The 20,735-nt window shown below is 38.9% G+C and overlaps 1 non-coding gene across 1 annotated transcript; it reads left to right on the forward strand.

Moving 5' to 3' along the window:
• The first annotated feature begins 20,390 nt into the window (after positions 1-20,390).
• LOC127108996 (small nucleolar RNA R71) lies at positions 20,391-20,497 on the forward strand. The gene has a single exon (XR_007796486.1). It is a non-coding gene; the product is annotated as a small nucleolar RNA R71 (small nucleolar RNA).
• Positions 20,498-20,735: the final 238 nt, after the last annotated feature.

A 20,735-nucleotide genomic window follows, 5' to 3' on the forward strand; every position in this document is an offset into this window, starting at 1 on the left:
AGGCCTCCCCATCAATAGCCATTGCTTATTCCCCAACCAAGTAAGAGGAACCAAGCGCATAATTAAAATCCGTATCCAAATCAGCAGCGAAACTACGCTTAACAAGGCCAGAAAAGACAAAGGAGACCAAAGAGACAGTTTAACCCAGTTCGTATGTGATACAATCGATTTCTCCCTCTTTTGCTCAATAGCTCAGTGGTTGAGCTAAGGGAGGTTATTCCTGCTCTAACACCTCCTCCTCCAGACTATGATGTGAATGCCAAATGTGTATTCCACTCGGGGACACCTGGGCACTCAATTAAGAATTATAGGAGTTTCAAATACAAAGTACATGACCTAATCGATTCAAAGGCTATTGTGTTCACACCAAGCGGCTTAAACATACTGAACAATCCCATGCCTCCGCAGGCAGGCACAACCCTGATGCCATAACCAGTGCAAGTGAAAGCCATGATAGATCTGAAGAAGTGATATCTGTGAGAAGAGTCTGAAAAGGATCTCTGTGAGGACTGTCACATCAACTTCTACAAGCACAATAACTTCAGCCAGTGGATAGAAAATAAGGTTGATTACGCCGACGATCATGTTGTCATTTATTCATTTGCATTTGTAATCTCTTTTGTTTGTTAAGTATCATTCACTTGTAAAAACTCGTTTGTTTTCAAATGATTTTAATAATGAAATGAATATCTATGTTTTGAATCAATCCATTCGTGTTCACTCATATTTTATTCATCAGTATCAAACTTTTGTTTAAGCAAAATCAAAAGGAGAATGATGAAATTGAAAAACACAAAATCACTGCACATATGCTTTTGGATAACACCTTATTGATGATGTAACGTATTGTTTAAAATCCCCAAACACTTGAGTTATAAATAAGATAATCCCTAGTCAACCCCTTTGAGCCAAGGAGTATGAGTTTCTTTTTGCATAAAAAAACCCTCAATCTTAACCCGGGGTAAGGTAGTTTTCAGCCAATTTGACCATGCATTCAAATTTCAAAAAGGTAGTGTCTTATCTAAGACTCAACCATATCTTATCCCTTACAAGAGGTCGAAAACCACAAATCCATTAGTTATCCCCCAGTAACAAAAGAAATGAGGCAGTCACAACCCCTCCAAGCCGAACAAACAAATGTCACACGATTTGTTCCTACAAAAAAACAAAAAAAGAAAGCCCGCTAAGTCAAAAACTAGAAAACAAGTGAATTAGGCAAAAATTAGGGCATCCATGTGGATTGCAAATTTGAATCAATCCAAGAAAAATCAGGGAAACCAAAAACAAAAAAGCAAAAAAGGAATCAAAAGAAAAATCCTCAGCAAGAACAAATTCGTGTGGCTACAAACCAAACAAAAGATGGGTGACTGCCTCTCTGAAAACCTCGTTGGTTCATTACATGTTACTTCTACTATTAAAAATACCTTTTGGAAAATGAGCGCTCGTGTCAAACTAGATGAACATAGGACTGGAGAACATCAAGGAAAATGGGTGGATTAGAATAGGTTTTAAGCCATAAATCCTTTCCTTCTGAAATAGTGAATCATGCCACGTTAAAACCCTTAAAAGACCTAATTTAAGCAGGGTTTATTTCGAAAGCATATTCCTGTAGGATCATCTTAAAACTGACTCCTGCAATATTTGCTTATCATTTGTGTTGGTATCAATATGGGATTCTCATTAATGATCTATTCACTATATGTCATCTTTCCAATGAACATGCTTGGATTTTAAAATAGACATAGACATAACATTAGCATTATCATTTCCAAAATGAACATTCTTATTTGTGAATAAACACTGGATATCAAGAATTTTCCACAATGAGCATGAATTGAGGAGTTTGATCATACCAAAGGACCGAACGCTTGAGAACTCCGTCGAGCAGAGGCAAGTCACTTTAATGGTCACACCAAAGGACATAACACCTGAGAACTCCATTAAACAGGGGCAAGTCACTTTAAAGTGATCCCACCAAAGGAAAGAACGCCTGAGAACTCCGCTGAGTAGGGGCAAGCCACTTCAAAGTGATCCCACCAAAGGGTAGAACGCCTGAAGACTCCATTGAGTAGAAATATAAGTTGCTTCAAGATTCAGTCAATTTGTGGCAATCACGCCGAGAAATCTCTGCAAGATTCAGTCAATCTGAGGCAATCACGTCGAGATTTGACAAATCTCTCCAAGATTAGTTAACCAGGGGAGTTCCCTCAAAGAGCAACCAACTAGGGGAAAAGTTTCTTCAAGGCTCGTGCTGAGGCAGGCCACCTCAAGAGCACAAGAAGTCAATCGCTTCAAGATATGGTTAATCAGAGGTATACAGTTCCAAGACATTGGGGAAAGTCGGATCGAGATCGTCATATGACAAAGTTGCTTCATAACTTGTAACTGGGGAAAGCTATGCAGACACCCAATAGATTGGGGTAAGATTGGCCATAGAAAGGAAGTTCCTCTCCATACTTTAAAAGCTTCTCAGATCAAGCCTGGGGCATAAGAGGTTCCAAATCAGCTTTACTACTTCAGCAGTATCAAGAGACCAGGATGTCGAGAAGTCATGTTAAATACATCCCTTAACCCTTCAATAAGAAGCCTTATAACCAAACAAGATACTTCCCAGTGCCAACCATACATGACCCACCTCAGGGACACTTGTTGAACTTTCAAGACCATTGCATAAGTCATCATGCATTAATCATGTCATGCATATCATTCATCTAGCATACCATGAAGCCTCTCCCTAACAAGAAAAGCTAAATCCCAATTCTTATTGGACATCTTCCAAAGCCCAATCCTTATTGGCCCGTTCTTAAAGCCCCATTTTGCTTAGCACCTCCAAAGGTCCAACCTTGATTAACACTATCTCGAAGCCAAGTTCTTGCCTGGCCAAGCATTTCAAAACCCAGTTCCCGCCTGGTCAGGCTTTCAACACCAAGTTCGTGTCTGGCCTCGCTTTCAAAGATCAGTTCACATATGAAAAACCCTTTTCAAAGTCCAGTTCATGCCTGGAAAACCCTTTTCAAAGTCCAGTTCACGCCTAGAAAACCCTTTTAAAAGCACAGTTCTCGTCTGGTAACCCTTTTCAAAGTCCAGTTCACGTATAGCAAAGCCTTTCCAAATCCAATTCACGTCTAGTAATCAATTCTCTTTTGTCTTACCTTTCCAAATCCAATTCCCGTCTGGTAGTCAATTCTCGTTTGGCTTACCTTTCAAAACCCAGTTCCCGTCTTGTAGTCAATTCTCGTTTGGCTTACCTTTCTAAACCCAGTTCCCATTTGGTAGTCAATTCTCGTTTGGCTTATATTCCCAAACCCAGTTCTCGTATGGTATTCAATTCTCATTTGGCTTACCTTCCTAAAAACAGTTCTCATCTGGTAGTCCATTCTCGTTTGGCTTACCTTTCAAAACCCAGTTCCCGTCAAGTAGTCAATTCTCATTTGACTTACCTTCATAAACCCAACTCTCGTTTGGTAGTCAATTCTCATTGGGCTTACCCTTCCAAACCCAGTTCTCGTCTGGCTTACCTTTCAAAACCCAATTCCCGTATGATAGTCAATTCTCGTTTGGCTTACCTTTTGAAATCATGTTCCTGTCTAGCAGTCAATTCTTATTTGGATTACCTTTTGAAATCCAGTTCTCGTCTGGTAGTCAATTCTCGTTCGGCTTACCTTTTGAAATCTCGTTCCCGTTTGGTAGTCAGTTCTCGTCTGGTGTATCTTTTCAGAATCCGGTCTTTGTCTGACGCATTTTCTCAAAATCCAGTTTCCATCTAGTAGTCAGTTCTTGTTTGACTTACCTTTTGAGAATCTAGTCCTCGTCTGTCTTATTCTCTCAAAATCTAGTTTCTATCTGGTAGCGATTTCCCCTCTGGAAAATCACTTCGAGACCCAGTTCCTATCTGGCAAGTCATCCAATCCAACCCCGTTTGTAACCATTTTAAAACCCAATCATACTTGGTACCCATATAAAGCCTTTCTTACAAACTTATCTAAGCCTAAACCTTTTGTTTATCCCTCTAAACCCGAACTCCGTGTTTTCCCCTTTCCCCAACTCAAAGCCTAAACTTTATTTTTAACCCTCTAAGTTTGAACCTTTGTTTGGCCAATGCCCATTTCCCCAACTCAAAGCCTAAACTTTCTATTTAACTCTATAAGTCCGAACCTTTATTTGGCCAATGCCCTTTTCCCCAACAGAAGCCTAAAATTTTTATTTAGCCTCATATATTCATAAAGCTCAAATCCTGTTGAATTTGGCCCTTATTCTCCAACTAGCCAGATCTTGTTGATTTGACCCTTTATTCCATCAGAGTCCAAATACCTCATTTAGTCATCTCTCATGGAGCCCAACCTTTATTGACCATCCTTCAAAGCCCATTTTTTATTGACATCCTCAAAGCTTTGCATATCGAATACAAGATAAGAGACTGGATGAATGACCCACTCCCTTCTCGATTATTTTGAAACATCTGACGTGGGTTTAGCAAGTCCCAAAGTGGTAGCCATATTTCTAGAACTTCATCCCTGTCGTTGTGCTTCAGGGATATCACGAGGTTTGTCGTGCCTACTACAAAGTTCCCATTTGACAAGACATGTTAAAGCCTAGTTCTTGTCATGAAAACCTCCATAAATCCCAGCTCCTGCATGACCTATCTTCGCAAAGCCTAGTTCCTGTCTGGTCCATCTTCTCAAAACCGAGTTCATGTCTTGGCCTATCCTGTCAAAGCCCAATTCCTGTTTGGAAAACATTCTCAAAGTCCAGTCCTCATTTGGCTAACCATTTATATCCCCAACGAAGTCTTCAATCCCTTCAGAGTCCAGTTCTCGTCTGGAAAATCATTCCAAAGCCTAGGTCCCGTCTAGAAAACCATCTTAAAAACCTATTACAAAGCCTTTGCAAGTAGGAGGCAAAACACAAAAATCAAGCATATATTGCATACATTATGCATGCCTAACATTTCTTTTACAATTGACTAAGTTCCCCATAGATGTGTCAACTAATCCCCAACAGATGACCCTATACAAAAGCCAATTCGTCAATCCATATCCCCAACAATCAATTTCGCACTAATACCCTTTCCTCACATGAAATTCATTCCTAGCGGACAATTTTTTTGGATATTTTGGTATTTAATCCTCTCCTACCTTGAATGTCTGAAAGTCGTTGCTATTCATACATTTAGGTCGAAAAAGATTAAATAGGGGCAACTGTCGTACCCCAAAATTTGCCCTCCCCTTTTCATTTTAACCTAACTTTTGATTTGAGATTTCATATGTATATATATGGCATCATAGTACATTCATTTGCATTAAGAAACAAAAATCATGGATTCAAAGGTCTTGATCACACAAAGCACTGAATGGAGGCTGACTCATAAGCTAGGGTTCTTCCATGGCATACTTGTATGTGTGAATCCTTCATCTTAGTTATCTTGATCATGTAGCATAACATGAAACCCTAGTTCTTGGACCATGGTAGTGGTCATGGCATTGGTGTTGGATTGCAAGTATCATCATGATCAACCAATCCCTAAAACCCTAATTTTTTATTATGGCACTATCATCCCTTATGTATGCATCTAAGTGTGAGGATTCATCTGATTCACTTGGTCCATTATAGAGAATCCATTTGTTGGATTAACAATTCATTCAAAGTTTTACATGTTCATGATCTTTTGCTTGATTGATGTTCATTGGTTCAAGTCTAGTTCAATGGCATTATAAGATTCACTTGATTCAATTCATGGCATGACACGATTCATTTGGTCTAAGGGCATTATGGTGCATACTTCATTTCAAGGTTTATTTCATTCATTCCATTAAGTCATGTGTTATTCAAATTCATTTCATGATTCAATCCAAGTTCATTCATTTCAAAAGAATATCAATCTAGCATTACAAAGTATCATTATAATACAGTACAAATCATTTCACACAAAAATACATTTTTCACCTAAGTTGAATTTTGGTCAGCTATTGACTTTTTGGTCAACTAACCAATTCTACCCATCCTAAAACCTAATTCCCATTTTCACTTTAATCTTTAAGGTTCCACATCCTTTTGATTTTTCCTTCACCATTTTCTTCAAGTACAAGTCATCTTTGTTCATGCCTTATTCCATAATTCCATCATGTGTGTACCAACCCTACAAAGCAATAATAACCAATACATCATCATACATGTCATATATCATTCATAACCAATTTCCATTCAAGTTCATAACCTAACCAAATTATGGAAATCCATTCATAACATAATAATGCAAAACATTTCATATCAAGCTACTAACCATACATTTCTAACAACCCATGACCTAGCCTACATTCATATTCAACTAAACAACAACATTCAAAACATGACCATACATAACTAGAAAACCTAATACAAGCATTCACAGGCAAGCTATAATGACATACTATTACCAAACATACACCATAACAACCCTATAATAATTATAACAACCCACCATACATCATTAACAACAAAGCATCATAGCAGCTCCATGACAATGCAGAATTCACAACACAGTTCATAGGGCAACCATTCATTTCAAACCATCATCATAGCAATGCATAACAACCAGGCATGCATCCTTAACATCAAGGCATAATAGGATGCACAAGAAATACCACTAACCAACCAAGCGAAGACATAACATCCCATGGCAGACCTAGCTAACAATAATGCATTAGCAGCAATTCAACGATCATACAGAAATCGATAGCAGCCATATAAACTTAGCACTAGCCGACCGTACATATTAACCATAACATTCACAACATAAATGCAATGCAATTAACATAACATACCAATCATGCATAACACTACATAATAATGCATCAGAAACTGAACTAGAGCAAAACAGAAATGCATCATCCAATACAAACCAAAGCTAACTCATACAAAAGCCATTCATCCAACTAACCATTAACTGAGAAACTAACTTGTAATTAATTGCTATCATTCAAACTAACTACATCACAAACTAACAATTCATTCAATCATCACTAGTTAACAAACTGACCATAACAGAATTCTCCCTTATTGAAATTGAAACCTAACAAAAAACACCAATTGTTTTTCACCAATCCCTAAGTGGACCTAACCACCAACCCTATTCAATTACAACCAACTCTCACTCTATAAATCTCCATTCATCAGAATCATTCACCAATGATCAATTTCCAATCATAACATCTTCGATTCATTCATAAAAAATCACACTCACTAGAAAACCAGATCAAACACACACACTCTCGATTCCATTCATCTTCTCACTATCACTCAAATTTATCAGAACCTTCACCTCTCTTGAATTCATTCAATCAACCTCACTCTCATATCAATAACACGAACATGACAATCTCACACAGAACATTCATTAAGAAGAAGGACAAGAAGAAGAATTTGAAAGCAGACAAGGAAAGAGATAGAGCAAGGAGACTTACCTGAAAGTTTCGTCGGAATGTTCGTCTTCTCCAACAAGGTATATCCTTAGTGTCATCTTTCCGTTTCAATCTTGCTACATGCATGTAGTTTGTAGGATGGGGAATCAAATCCCCAACCTCTTGGGCTTTGATTCTGAGTGTAGAGGATTTAATTTTACTTTTGTTATCTATGGTTCTTAGAGTATTCAACTTCGATTAGGGCTCTAAGGTGTTAATTAGGTTAAATTGACACGAATTGCAAATGAAGGAGGAAAAGACGAATAATATGGTATTGATAATTCACGATTTAACTCTCTGCCGCCACCGAAGGTGACCTCTGGCGCGGCGGAGGAAGGTGGCTCATGGTCAGAAGGTTTGAATTTGAGTCTTGCACACTTTTTGATTTTCTCATTTTGAATTCCATCTGAATTAGCTCACTTCCCTTTGTTGCATTGGGCCAAACCATTCCCCCAAGCCCATGCTTATTTCTGTTTGCACCCTCATAGTACCATACACCCCCTGATTCCAAAGGCAAGAAATGTGTGGGCCTTATGCATTGGACCTGCATATCAGTTTCATTGTTACACCTATTTTCAGCCTTAAACCCCTTCCTGTTTTATATTTTTTTCATTTTTTTTTGGATATTTTCTTATGGCAATTTCTTGCATATTTTTGTTAATGGTTTGAATACATTTCTTGACATAAAAAGATTGGAAATTGATATGATTAGAACTTAGATTTGTAATTAGGTTTAATTGAATTTTTAATCATTTTGACATTGAGTTTTTAATATACTTTGAAATAATATGGTTCACCTAGAATCTTGATTAGGTTTTGATCCATGTTAGAATACATCATTAGTATGCTAATTCTCAATTGATCTTTGTGGTTAATTTCTCAATTAATTACACATTAGAATTTAATTCTTTTTTTGATTGGAAATCATTTGATGTATGTTTCCATTTTAATCTCTTCCTCCATCTTGATGCCATTTGCCTTTGTTTGTTCATGTTTATCATATTTAAGAATAGAACTAGTTCCTAACTTGCATCCTTGTTACATTCCTCATTTGTATTGTGTGATTGTGCTTGAGAATTACCATGGCCACTTGATTTTTTTAGGAATGGTATTGATTGTAAATTGTATGAATATCCTTTCCATTTCATGTATTGATTTTTATCATCCCCCCACTGTGGGTAAAGTGTCTCCCTTCCCATGAATATGTAATAACTTAGGGTTTACTTTCCTTTATCGCTTTCCATTTCATGCTAACTAACAAGATAAAAACAAATGATAAAAATAACCTTTCAAAAGAATAAAACACACTTGATCCAACATCAAGTGCTTTTCTATATAAACTCACTTGAAAGCAATGTGAGTGCTTAATCCAACGTCAAGTACCTCATCCATTCCATTCCTTCTCACACTTATATCTCTATCTCAATCTATTTCTTACACCTTTCATAATCAAATAAATTCCAAACACTTGATCCAACGTCAAGTGTCTTTTCAAAACATTTTCATAATAAACTGGAAGACGGAGTGGGATGTACGTACTTGTCCATAACACTCAAGTACTTGGGTTGTCGGTTGTACCTAGCTTGTAGCCTGATACTTGACTTCCCTTTAAAACACTTAACAATAAAATGAGTTCAATCCGGTGCTAGAAGAGTGAAAAAGAGTGGTCAGGATGCCACTATCTTCTCAACTCCCGAGTATTTTAATTATTGGTCGTACTTAGATAAGGGTTAGATGCTTGTCTACCTCTAAGTACAAATGATTAAACTCGCCAAACATATTTCATAATAAAAAACTCTTTGGATGAAAAAAATGGGTTAAGATGCAACTGGCCTCTAAACTCCCAAGTACTCAGATTGTCGATCGTACCTAGCTTGTTGATGCGTTGGCTTTTCGCAAGTATACGAACGCGTCAGAGTAATATAAAAGATTGTCAAATCCACAGAGACCAAGTGTCAAGCTATTGTTATCTATTGTTATGGTGTTTATCAAAGGTAATTGAAATAGGTGTTTTTAGAGTGTGCAATGAAAAGTAAAGTGTTGAGTAAAGAATAATTAATAAAGATAGGGTCGAATGTAATTCACGTAATCAATTGATAATCCAAGTACTTGCTAATAGAATTACTTATGGACAATGTTTCCTACTTTGGAAAGAACTAATTTAACAGGAACTGTCGCTTTCACGTACTCAGAACCGAGTTGTACTCCCTAATCAAACCCTCTTATTGTCACTTATAAAAAGGCGCGTATTGCATTAGAGTAGTAAACCTATTTTTAAGAAATATAGTATCTTAACTAAGTTGAAAAGTATTGTAACCTGGATTTCTTAACCAAAAGAGGTTCTTACGAACCAGACTCTAAACTTATAAACGCGTCTGAAAATAGTTTTAAAATCTCTTTTCTTCTTAATGTTAAAATCTCCTAATGAACTAAACAAAGCGCTTTCGTTGTTTTTGAAATAGTTAAAAACAATTAAGTTTAAAAAGACGTTGGACGGCTTTCGATCTTACCCAACGGAATTGAAGTGCGGGAAAACTTAAGTTTAAAGCTAAAATAGCCCTTAAGTGTTTCTACGAACAATTGTATGGATTACTGGTTCAATTACGATCCTTACATTCTAACCTTTTAGATTTAGTTAGACATGGTAAAGTAAAAGTGCATTAAAGTAAATAAAAGTAGTGCGAGTGCGGAAAGTAAATAATTTAAAGCGAGTGCGAGAAATAAATAATTTAAAGCGAGTGCGGGAAATAAATAAAGTAAAGTGAGTGCGGGAAAATAAATAAAGTAAAGCGAGTGCGGGAAATAAATAAAGTAAAGCGAGTGCGGGAAATAAATAAAGTAAAGCGAGTACAGGAAAATAAATAAAGTAAAGCGAGTGCGGGAAAATAAATAAAGTAAAGACAAGTAATAAAAACCTGCTCCAATCGGAGGGCTGAGTAAATTGCAATGCGGAAATGAAAATGGCGGAAGGATTAACTTCCTTCCAAAGTGCTCCAAACTCGATTACAGACTCTACCACAGACTCGATTACATAATTATGGTAACACTCCAATGCGAAGCGATTACCACTATAAAATACTGAATATATGCCTAAGTGAAACAAAGTTGCTTCTGAGTTTGCCTCTGCTCTAAGTTTGGATGATTGTAAAAGTGAATTCGCGTTTCTATTTATAAGCAAGTAAAAAGATGGAAATGACTTGGATGCCCTTCAACTTGAAAATAGGAGGGAACCGTTTTTCCTCTTGTGGCGCCCGCCACAAGGCCATGGCGCCCGCCATAAGCACAATATGGGGCGCCTTAGTGGAAGTAGTGGGAAAACGTAGGAGTTGATGGAAGTTGAATTTGACACGTCATGGCAGGGTCTATGGCGCCAGCCATGGGGTAGGCCATAAGAACAAAATGCTGAATTTTAGGGTTTTTGGCTCTTTTTCGCTCCTTTTCTCGATCGGGGCTCTGATTAAAGTAAAAACCTGAAAACAAAGGAAAACACAATAATAACACAACAAAATGACAATAAAACAACTAGAATGCATGTGAAATTGGAGTCAAAAATACGTAAATTTCAGTGTTATCAAACTCTCCCACACTTAAACCTTTGCTTGTCCTCAAGCAAAACATTAAAAAGCTCATAAAAGAAAAACGGGTGAAAACGAATGCTTCAGGTAAAAATTCTAAGTTCAAGTCGGGATGCAGTGATAGGTACTAACTGAGTGAACTAAGGGTATCATGATGACATTAATCCGCAAATACGGACATAAACTTCATTCCTATATTAACCAACCTATATTATCCCACAATACCTAGGCCTGCCTCTTCATCTCTTTTTGTGTCCTTTTCATTCAGGCGCAATCACATTAAGCCCGTTATCCGTACATACTTCATAGTAGAGTGACCTGTTAGTGATTATGATTTGAGCATGGGTTTTCTGGCACATGAATATGTGTAAACCCTTTTATTGGACCCAACTGTAGTTGTGGGGGATCGGATCGTAATCCTCCCTACCGAGTTCAGTGCCAGATACCTCTGAACCAACTAATAGCGGGTGAGTTTCTTTCTTTTTCTTTTTCTTTTTCTTTTTCTTTTTCTAGCAATTTTTTACAATCCTTTGGTTTAAATGACTTTGTGAGGGTCACCTATACCGGAGTTGCCTTTTTGCTTTCTTTTATTTTTTTGTTTTTCTGGATCATTCACTTATTTGCATCGGTCCCCTACGTAGAGGATGTGTAGGCCGGAGCTGACCGCTGAGATAAACTACTAAGGACTTATACGGAAATGATGATTAAGGCCATGGTATATGGGGTTTTGGGAATGATTCATATATTTACGAAGCTTATGGTGCTAAAATAATACTGATGTTTCGCAAAGTTCTCCCAAGTCACTGCATCCTTACTCAAAACATGTCCTTAAAACCTGAAAACTTTCGGAATAACACTATTTTCTTTTGCAAAAAAATTTGGTGGGGCTAAAGGTATGGGGAGGTAGGATTGTACTAAAGATTTATTATATTCGGTGACTCGTCAGACTCATGCATTATACTAAAAAAACAAAATAAACAACTAAAAGAAAATAACAATAAATAAACTATCTAAAAACAGTAAAGAAAAAGCGATAAAGGAAAGACGAGAAAAACAATAAAGAAAAGACGATAGAGTCTCCTCCCACACTTAAATCGAACATTGTCCCTAATGTTTCGAAATAAGATAAGGAAGAGTTACCTGGCAACCTATTGCTGACCACTAGTGCCCTCGCCATCCTGAGGTGGACGACGGGATCGGGTACGACGACGGTCTCTCTGATCCATCCTCGCCATCAAGGCATCCTGAGCGGCCTTCACGTCTCGAAGGTGACCTAAAATGGTACCCTGAGTGTTTTCTACGAGTGCCATATGTATCTGGTGGTAGTGTTGTTGACGGGCTTGTGAATCTGTGATCATTTGCAAGGACTGTAGAATAGTGTCGTAGGACCTGTCTGTCCTCCGCTGCGACTCTTGCATGAAGCGCATGTTATCCGTCATTTGTTGCTGGATGGTAGAGAGTAAGTCGTCGCGCCTTTTCTCTCTAGCCATGTGGTCACGCCACATCTCATCTGGAATATAGAAGCCAGGAGTGGTACCTGCAGAAGAAGAAGATGGTGCGGTGTGTGGTGGTGAAGGATGATGGGGGGACACATGGGGTACGAGAGATCTCTCTCGCCGATCATATTCATCATCAGTGTCTGGTCCTGCCTCATCAGGAATGTTAGGAGGAAGAGGACCTAAAACAGGTGGAGCATCTAAATCGTAGGTCCAATTCCTCTCATCTCGTATATCTGTACGTCTAGTGCAAGGTAGGACAATAGATGGGATGGCTACACCATGAACCATAAGTGTATAACCTCCTTCTCTCCTTGAACGGCACAATTTCATGTCTCTCAGAAATTTTAAGTTAATTGTGCGAGGAGGTAAGGGGTCTAGGGTAGCCATCTCATTGTTCAGGTTAAGTGCCCGAGCAATAGACGTAATCAATCCACCAAAAGAAATCGGTCCCGCCTTATTCAGAGTTAAAATCATATGGGTGAGCATGAACGGAACCGAATTAATTCGCCTATTTGTGAGGCTTCCTTGCAAATATAGAAGCTCTCTAGCGTTAACCTTATTTGGATTCTCCCGGCCAAAAATAGTGCATGCCAACAGATATCTAAAAACTCTGATGGCCGGGTTATGGATAGTTGAGGCAAGAACTCCTTCAAAAGAGTTTATGGAAGTGTTTGATAAACGCTCCCAGAAGGAAAATACCTCAACAGACCATTCGGAATCCAAAGGGGCCTCACAAATAGCACCTTCCCCATGAGGGATCCCTAACAAGCTGGCTAGTTCGTCGGTACTGAATTGGTATTCAACAACAAACATTCTAAATTTGACAGTACCGACTGTGCTAGCAGTGTTAGGGTTGACAATATAAATTAAGGAACTTAAAAATTCGATTGTCAACCGCTCATAGGTGGGTTCTTTGTTGATAAAGAAATTATGCAAACCTAAGTTGTCTAATAAATGGAAAATGCTATGGTAGATACCTAAAGTGTAGAGACAGTTTTCGTCAACATACCTTGTCGGGAGGGTTTCCCGATTTTGCAACCGTCCAATAATTTTTCTTTGTCTCTCCCCCGGTTTCCCTCCTCGAAGAATGAATCCGTTAAACTCCATTTAAATGCTCTTGAAGAAGATGAAGTGGTTGGTGAAAAGGTTGGAATTTTACAAAATCCGACAGATGAAATTAAAAATGGAAAGTGGAATAATGATTTGTGTGGTGTGGTGGTTAGGAAAGTATGAGCTTTTTGTGGGTTCAAGGATGTTTTTCCAAGGTGAAAAAAATGGGTTTGGGAGGTTGTAAGTTGCAAAAATGGTGAAGAAAGGGGTTCTGCCCCGACCATTTACAGACGCTGTGGCGGGCGCCACGGGTCCTATGGCGGGCGCCACAAGGCAAAATCTGGCTGGGCCAGATTTTGGTCCTTTGGTTTGGGCTTATCTTGTCTTTTGGCTTTGAGGGGTCTGGATAGCATTTGTCTTGTGATTCTCCTAGTTTCTTTGACTTGCATAATTTTATAAAAGTAAAAACGAAAATAAAAAGTGAAACTGAAACAAAAACAAAAACAGAAATTAAATATAAATAAATAAATAACTGAAAGATTAAAATGCAAATAAAATAAATATAAAACATATATAGATAAAAATAGAAATACTAATGTATAGTAGTAGCTTATATAATATCCAAATGCGATAATATAAAATGAGTAATGCAAATACGATAAATATATAAAAGAGAAATAAAATGAAATGAAATGGTGAGATCAGGTAGTAGGGGTGTCGTCTGCCTGAGTGGATCCACGGAGCACGACTATCTCCTGCCTGAGCTCTGCGATCTCCTGATATAGACAATCAGCTTCAGTAGCATGGGTGAGATCAGACACTCCCATCTGTAAAGTTAGGTCAGCCACCTCCTGTCTAAGCGCTGCGATCTCCCTACGAAACTCAGCAATCTGGGTGCGCATGTCGGGTGTCTGCGATGAATGATTATTAGAGAAAACAGTGATTCTAGGAGATGGTGGTGTAGGCGTGTATTCAGCAACGGGTGGCGATCTCGGTGCCTCGACGGTCTCTCCCTGGCCCTCTAGAGCATAACTCCAATTCGCTGGATCATGCACACTGGTCATCATAGGGTCTGGCAGTGTGAAATAATGGATAGCCTCACTGTCGACTAGCAATCAGAACTGGCATGGGTGGAAAGAGGCTCTCCTCATCAATCCTATGGTCAAACAGAAGTCAATGTCCATGGTCGTGTACCCATAGTAGGTCCGAAGATGCAACAGCTTGTGAGACAGACCTAAAGCGACAGCAATCTATGTGATGATTCCACCAACATGGATGACTCCTTCGGTGGATCTAGAGATACCGCTGAGATTGTCTAATAAAAAGTTCCCACATGCGACTGGGCGAGACTGGGATGCACAAAATAATAGGAAGATCTCCTCTTCACTCAGTAGTGTCTCTGCATCCGGTCTTCCCAAGAAGGAATGTGCTAATATCATATGAAAATATCTGAAGGCTGGGTTATGTATGACATAAGATAGCTGCGTAGATGGATCCTGGCTTCTGCCACCTGATATATCACTCCAAAACTTCTCCACTTCCTTACCCAGGAAATATCCCATAGGTGTCTCCGGTATAGCATCAGGAGTAGTCTGAAAACCCAACAGGTCGCCGAACTCTTTCTGGCTGAAGGAGTACTCAACTCCAAAAAGCCTGAAGGCAGCATACCCATCTGGTCCAGAATATGGGTCATAGTCGAATGAACTCAGGAACTCCAAAGTCAGGTTCCTATATGTGTTACTCAAGTCATCAGCAAACTTGTCCCAGTGAAGCTGGTGGCTAAGGAATCGGATACTCGGCTCGATACCCAGTGCCTCCATACAGTGCTGATCAGGATAACGTGTGGGTGCCATAGGGCGCTGATACAGGGCAATGTAGCGCTCCCTCTGAGCATTATCTCTATAGGTAACATGCACGTCATCGAAACCCTGCATCCTGTAAAAGTTAAGAACGTGATCCTGAAAATGCAAACCATTCAAATTTTTAGTCTCGATGCAAAATATGACAAAATAAAATAAAAATAAAATAAAATGCGAAAAAGTAAAATGAAAGAAAGATCATGGGTTGCCTCCCACACAGCGCTTGTTTAACGTCATTAGCTTGACGATTAGAATTTATACACCTGTAGTAGTAGGAATTGGTGGATCAATCAGGGTGTGGCTCGAGTAGTATGCTGGAATGTCTCCTCCTTCGTAGAGCTTCAGTCTTTGTCCATTTACAATGAATGGACTACAGGTATCGTTCTTAATTTCTACGGCTCCGGATCTCAGAATCTTGGATACTTCGAAAGGACCAGTCCATCTTGAACGTAGCTTTCCAAGGAAGAGTCGTAACCTAGTGTTGAAAAGGAGAACAAAATCGCCTACGTTGAAGTTTTTCTTTACTATTCTTTTGTCGTGATAGGCTTTTGTCCTCTCTTTATATATGTTTGCATTCTCGTAGGCCGATTGCCTAAGTTCTTCTAGTTTATGAATGTCTAGGATACGCTTTTCTCCAGCGGCTAAGTAGTCTAAATTCAAAGTTTTAATGGCCCAATAGGCCTTATGCTCTAATTCGAACGGTAAGTGACAGGATTTTCCATAAACTAGTTGATAAGGAGTAGTTCCTATAGGGGTTTTGAAAGCGGTTCTATAGGCCCATAATGCTTCTTGAAGCTTCTGAGACCAGTCTCTCCTAGAAATAGAAACAATTTTCTCTAGGATTTGTTTTATCTCCCTATTAGATACTTCTACTTGGCCACTAGTTTGTGGGTCGTACGGTGTTGCTACTCTATGCCTAACTCCATATTTTCTTAAAAGTTTGTCAAATATTCTCGATATAAAGTGTGATCCTCCATCGCTTATGACTAAACATGGTGTTCCAAATCTAAGGAAAATATAGTTTTTAAATAGTTTGATTACTACCCTAGTGTCGTTTGTGGGTGCAGCTATAACTTCAATCCACTTAGACACATAGTCTACAGCTACTAAGATATACCTATTTCCTAAGGATGGTGAAAAAGGTCCCATGAAATCTATACCCCATACGTCAAAGAGTTCTACTTCCTGAATGTTTCTTAGAGGCATTTCATCACGTCTTAAAATGTTTCCAGTGCGTTGGCATCTATCACACTTAACAATGTAAGCATAGACATCTCGCCACATGGTGGGCCAGAATAGGCCAGCTTGAAGAATCTTGGCGTATGTCTTAGAGGTGCTCGCATGTCCACCATAGGGTGCAGAATGACAATGCTCGATAATACTATTTACCTCTTCTTCTAGAACGCAACGGTGAAAGATGCCATCTTTACCCCTTTTGAAAAGGAGCGGTTCGTCCCAATAGAAGTTTCTCACATCGTGGAAGAATTTCTTTTTGTGGTCGTAGTCAAGATCAGGGGGTACTATATCAGCAGCTAGGTAATTAACGAAATCTGCATACCAGGGTACGTTACTTATTGCTAAGGAATTTTGAGGGTGCTCACAAGGCTCTAGGTTATCATCTTCAATGGTCTCTACTCTAGCGATCAGTCTATCATAGGCGAAATCATCATTTATGGGTATTAGTTCTGGTTTTAGATGTTCTAGCCTAGAAAGGTGGTCAGCTACTACATTTTCAGTGCCTTTTTTTATCTCTTATATCTAAATCAAACTCTTGTAGTAATATAATCCATCGGAGTAACCTGGGCTTGGCATCTTTTTTACTTAATAGGTAACGAATGGCAGCGTGATCGGTGTAAACAATAATTTTTGCTCCTACTAGATAAGATCTAAATTTGTCTATAGCGAAAACTACAGCGAGTAATTCTTTTTCAGTTGTTGCATAATTAAGTTGGGCAGCATCTAGGGTTCTACTGGCATAATAAATGGCATGTAACTTTTAATCTTTCCTTTGTCCTAGAACGGCTCCAACTGCGTAATCACTAGCATCGCACATTATCTCAAAAGGTTCCGACCAATCGGGCGGTTTCATAATGGGTGATGAGATTAGTGCTTGCTTTAAAAGATTAAATGCATCATTACATTTTTCATCGAAAATGAATTCAGCATCTTTCATTAAAAGTCCGGTTAAAGGTTTGGTTATTTTGGAGAAGTCCTTAATAAAACACCGGTAGAATCCAGCGTGTCCAAGAAAGCTTCAAACTTCTATGATGGTTTTTGGGGGTTTTAGGTTTTCTATAACTTCTATTTTAGCTTTATCTACCTCTATACCTTTTTCGGAGACTATATGTCCTAAAACTATTCCTTCGGTTACCATGAAATGACATTTTTCCCAATTTAGCACGAGGTTCACCTCCACGCATCTCTCCAGAATTTTCTCAAGGTTAGCAAGACAATTGTGGAAATCAAATCCGCAAACCGAGGCCGAAAGGCATTCGTCTGTAGGCAAAGGTTCCATAAGGGCATGTAAAGGTAGTTTTTTCTTGATCTTTGGGGTGAATAGGTATTTCGAAGAATCCAGAGTATCCATCTAGATAACAGAAGTAAGAGTGTCTGGCTAGACGCTCCAACATCTGGTCTATAAATGGTAAAGGGAAATGATCCTTCCTAGTTGCTTTATTTAATTTTCTATAGTCTATACACATCCGCCATCCTCCTTCTAAACGTTTTGCTACATGTTCGCCTTTATCGTTTTGCACGACTGTGATGCCTCCCTTTTTAGGTACTACATGCACAGGGCTCACCCACTTACTATCCGAGATCTGGTAGATTATACCTGCCTCAAGTAACTTAAGAACTTCCTTCTTAACGACATCACTCATTATAGGGTTTATTCTTCTCTGATGTTCCCTTGAGGGTTTTGAATCTTCTTCGAGCGAAATCCGATGCATGCATACGGATGGGCTTATACCTTTCAGGTCAGTGATATTATATCCTAAGGCTGAGGGATATCTTCGTAAAACGTCTAAAAGTTGGTTTGTCTCCTCTTGGCTCAAGGTAGCACTAACTATAACTGGACGGTTCATCTTTTTATCGAGGAACTCATATCTCAGGTTCTTAGGCAGTTCCTTAAGTTCTAAGGTCGGTTTCTTAGGGCATGGCATAGGATCTGGGGTAAGGGATAAACATTCGTAAAGGTTATCATCGACGTAAGGTTTTTTAAAGTCATCATCTTCCCTTATGAGAGTTGATGGTAACTTAATTGTTTTTATAATTTCTTTTTGTTCTAATTCTCTAACACATTCATTAATGATATCTAAGGCATAACACGAGTCTCCCATCGCAGGTGCCATAAGAAATTTCGAAAGTATAAATTCTATTTTCTCGTCACCTACCTCAAATGTCAACTTTCCTTTCTTGACATCTATTATGGCTCCTACAGTCGATAAGAATGGTCTACCTAGAAGGATTGGTATATCATTGTCCTCTTTGATGTCCATGACAACAAAATCAGTAGGGATAAGTAACTGACCTATCCTAACAGGAACATCTTTTAAAATGCCTATCAGATATTTAACAGATCTATTGGCTAACTGAAGTGACATCTTAGTGGGTTGTAATTCTCCTAAGTCTAACATCTCACAAATTGCTAAAGGCATTAGGCTCACACTAGCTCCTAAGTCTAGAAAAGCTTTTTCGATGACGTGATTACCCAAAAGGCAAGGAATGGAGAAATTTCCAGGATCTTTATCTTTCTTTGCTAATTTGTCCTCGGAAATAGAATTACATTCCAAAGGCTTCGGATCGTCAAGTCTACGTTTGTTGGTAAGGATGTCTTTGAGAAACTTTGCATAAGAAGGTATTTGGGTGATGGCTTCTGTGAAAGGGATTTCTACATGAAGTTTTTCTATAACTTTAATAAATTTCTGATACTGTTTATTGATCTGGGTTTGTTTGAGTCTTTGGGGATATGGTATAGGTGGTTTATATGGCGGGGGTGGTACGTAAGTTTTATCTTTAGGTTCTTCTCCTTTCTCTCGACCTTCCTGGTTTTCAGATTCCTCTGGTTCCTTTACTTTGTCCGGGGGTTTGGTACATTCCTTAGAAGTTTCGGGTTCACTTAATCTAGGGTTTGGTGGCTCATCATAAGCATTCCCATTTCGTAGGGTAATGGCATTGGCTTGTCCTCTCGGATTTTGTTGAGGTTGTCCAGGGAATTGTCCTCTAGGTGTAGTCTGAGGGGCTTGGTTTAAAGCTACCTGAGAGATCTGGGTTTCAAGCATCTTGGTATGAGTAACTATTTGGTCAACCTTGGTTCCTAATTGAGTAATCAATTCGTTAACATGAATGTTTTGGTTCATGAACTCCTTGTTTTGTTGGGTTTGAGCGGTGATAAAATTTTCCATAATTTTCTCAAGGCTCGGCTTTGGTGGTACAGGTTGCATAGGTTGATTTGATCTTGGGGCTTGATAACTAGGTCTCGGAGGTGCATTATTTTGAATAGGGTTATTGTTTTTATAGGAGAAGTTCGGGTGATTCCTCCATCCAGGGTTATAGGTATTCGAATATGGGTTCCCTTGGGTGTAGCTCACTTGCTCGGAGTGGGTTTCGTTAAACAGACTGCATTCTACAAATTGGTGTCCTTTGGTTCCACATATCTCACAATCCGACAAAACTGCGGCTACAGTATTTGGGTTTATGCACATATGCTCGACCTTAAGGGCTAATGCGTCCATTTTAGCTTGCATCATGTCTATAGAGCTTAGTTCATGCACTCCTCCTTGGGCTTCCTTCTTCTCCACTGTCGCTTGTTCGCCTCCCCATGATTGATGGTTTTGAGCCATATCTTCGATGAGGGCACTAGCTTCAGGATAAGGTTTGTTCATCAGGGCACCGCCTGCGGCAGCGTCGATGGTCATCTTTGTGTTGTAATGAAGTCCATTATAGAAGGTTTGAATGATTAACCAATTTTCTAAACCATGATGTGGGCATGCTCGTAACAACTCTTTATATCTCTCCCAAGCTTCGAACAACGATTCTCCTTTGTTTTGGGTAAATCTAGTTATATGGTTTCGAAGAACAGCGGTCTTACTCGGGGGAAAATATCTAGCAAGAAAAACTCTTCTAAGGTTATTCCAAGTCGTAATGGAATTAGGTGGAAGGGAATCTAACCATGCTAGAGCTTTATCTCTGAGGGAAAAAGGAAATAATCTTAAACGTATTGCCTCAGGAGAAGCTCCATTGGTTTTAAAAGTATCTGCTAATTGAAGAAATATTTTTAAATGTTGGTTAGGGTTCTCGGTAGCGAGACCCGCGAAT

The sequence above is a fragment of the Lathyrus oleraceus genome, chromosome 7 (assembly GCF_024323335.1).
Source record: "Lathyrus oleraceus cultivar Zhongwan6 chromosome 7, CAAS_Psat_ZW6_1.0, whole genome shotgun sequence".
NCBI classification, from domain to species: domain Eukaryota; kingdom Viridiplantae; phylum Streptophyta; class Magnoliopsida; order Fabales; family Fabaceae; genus Lathyrus; species Lathyrus oleraceus.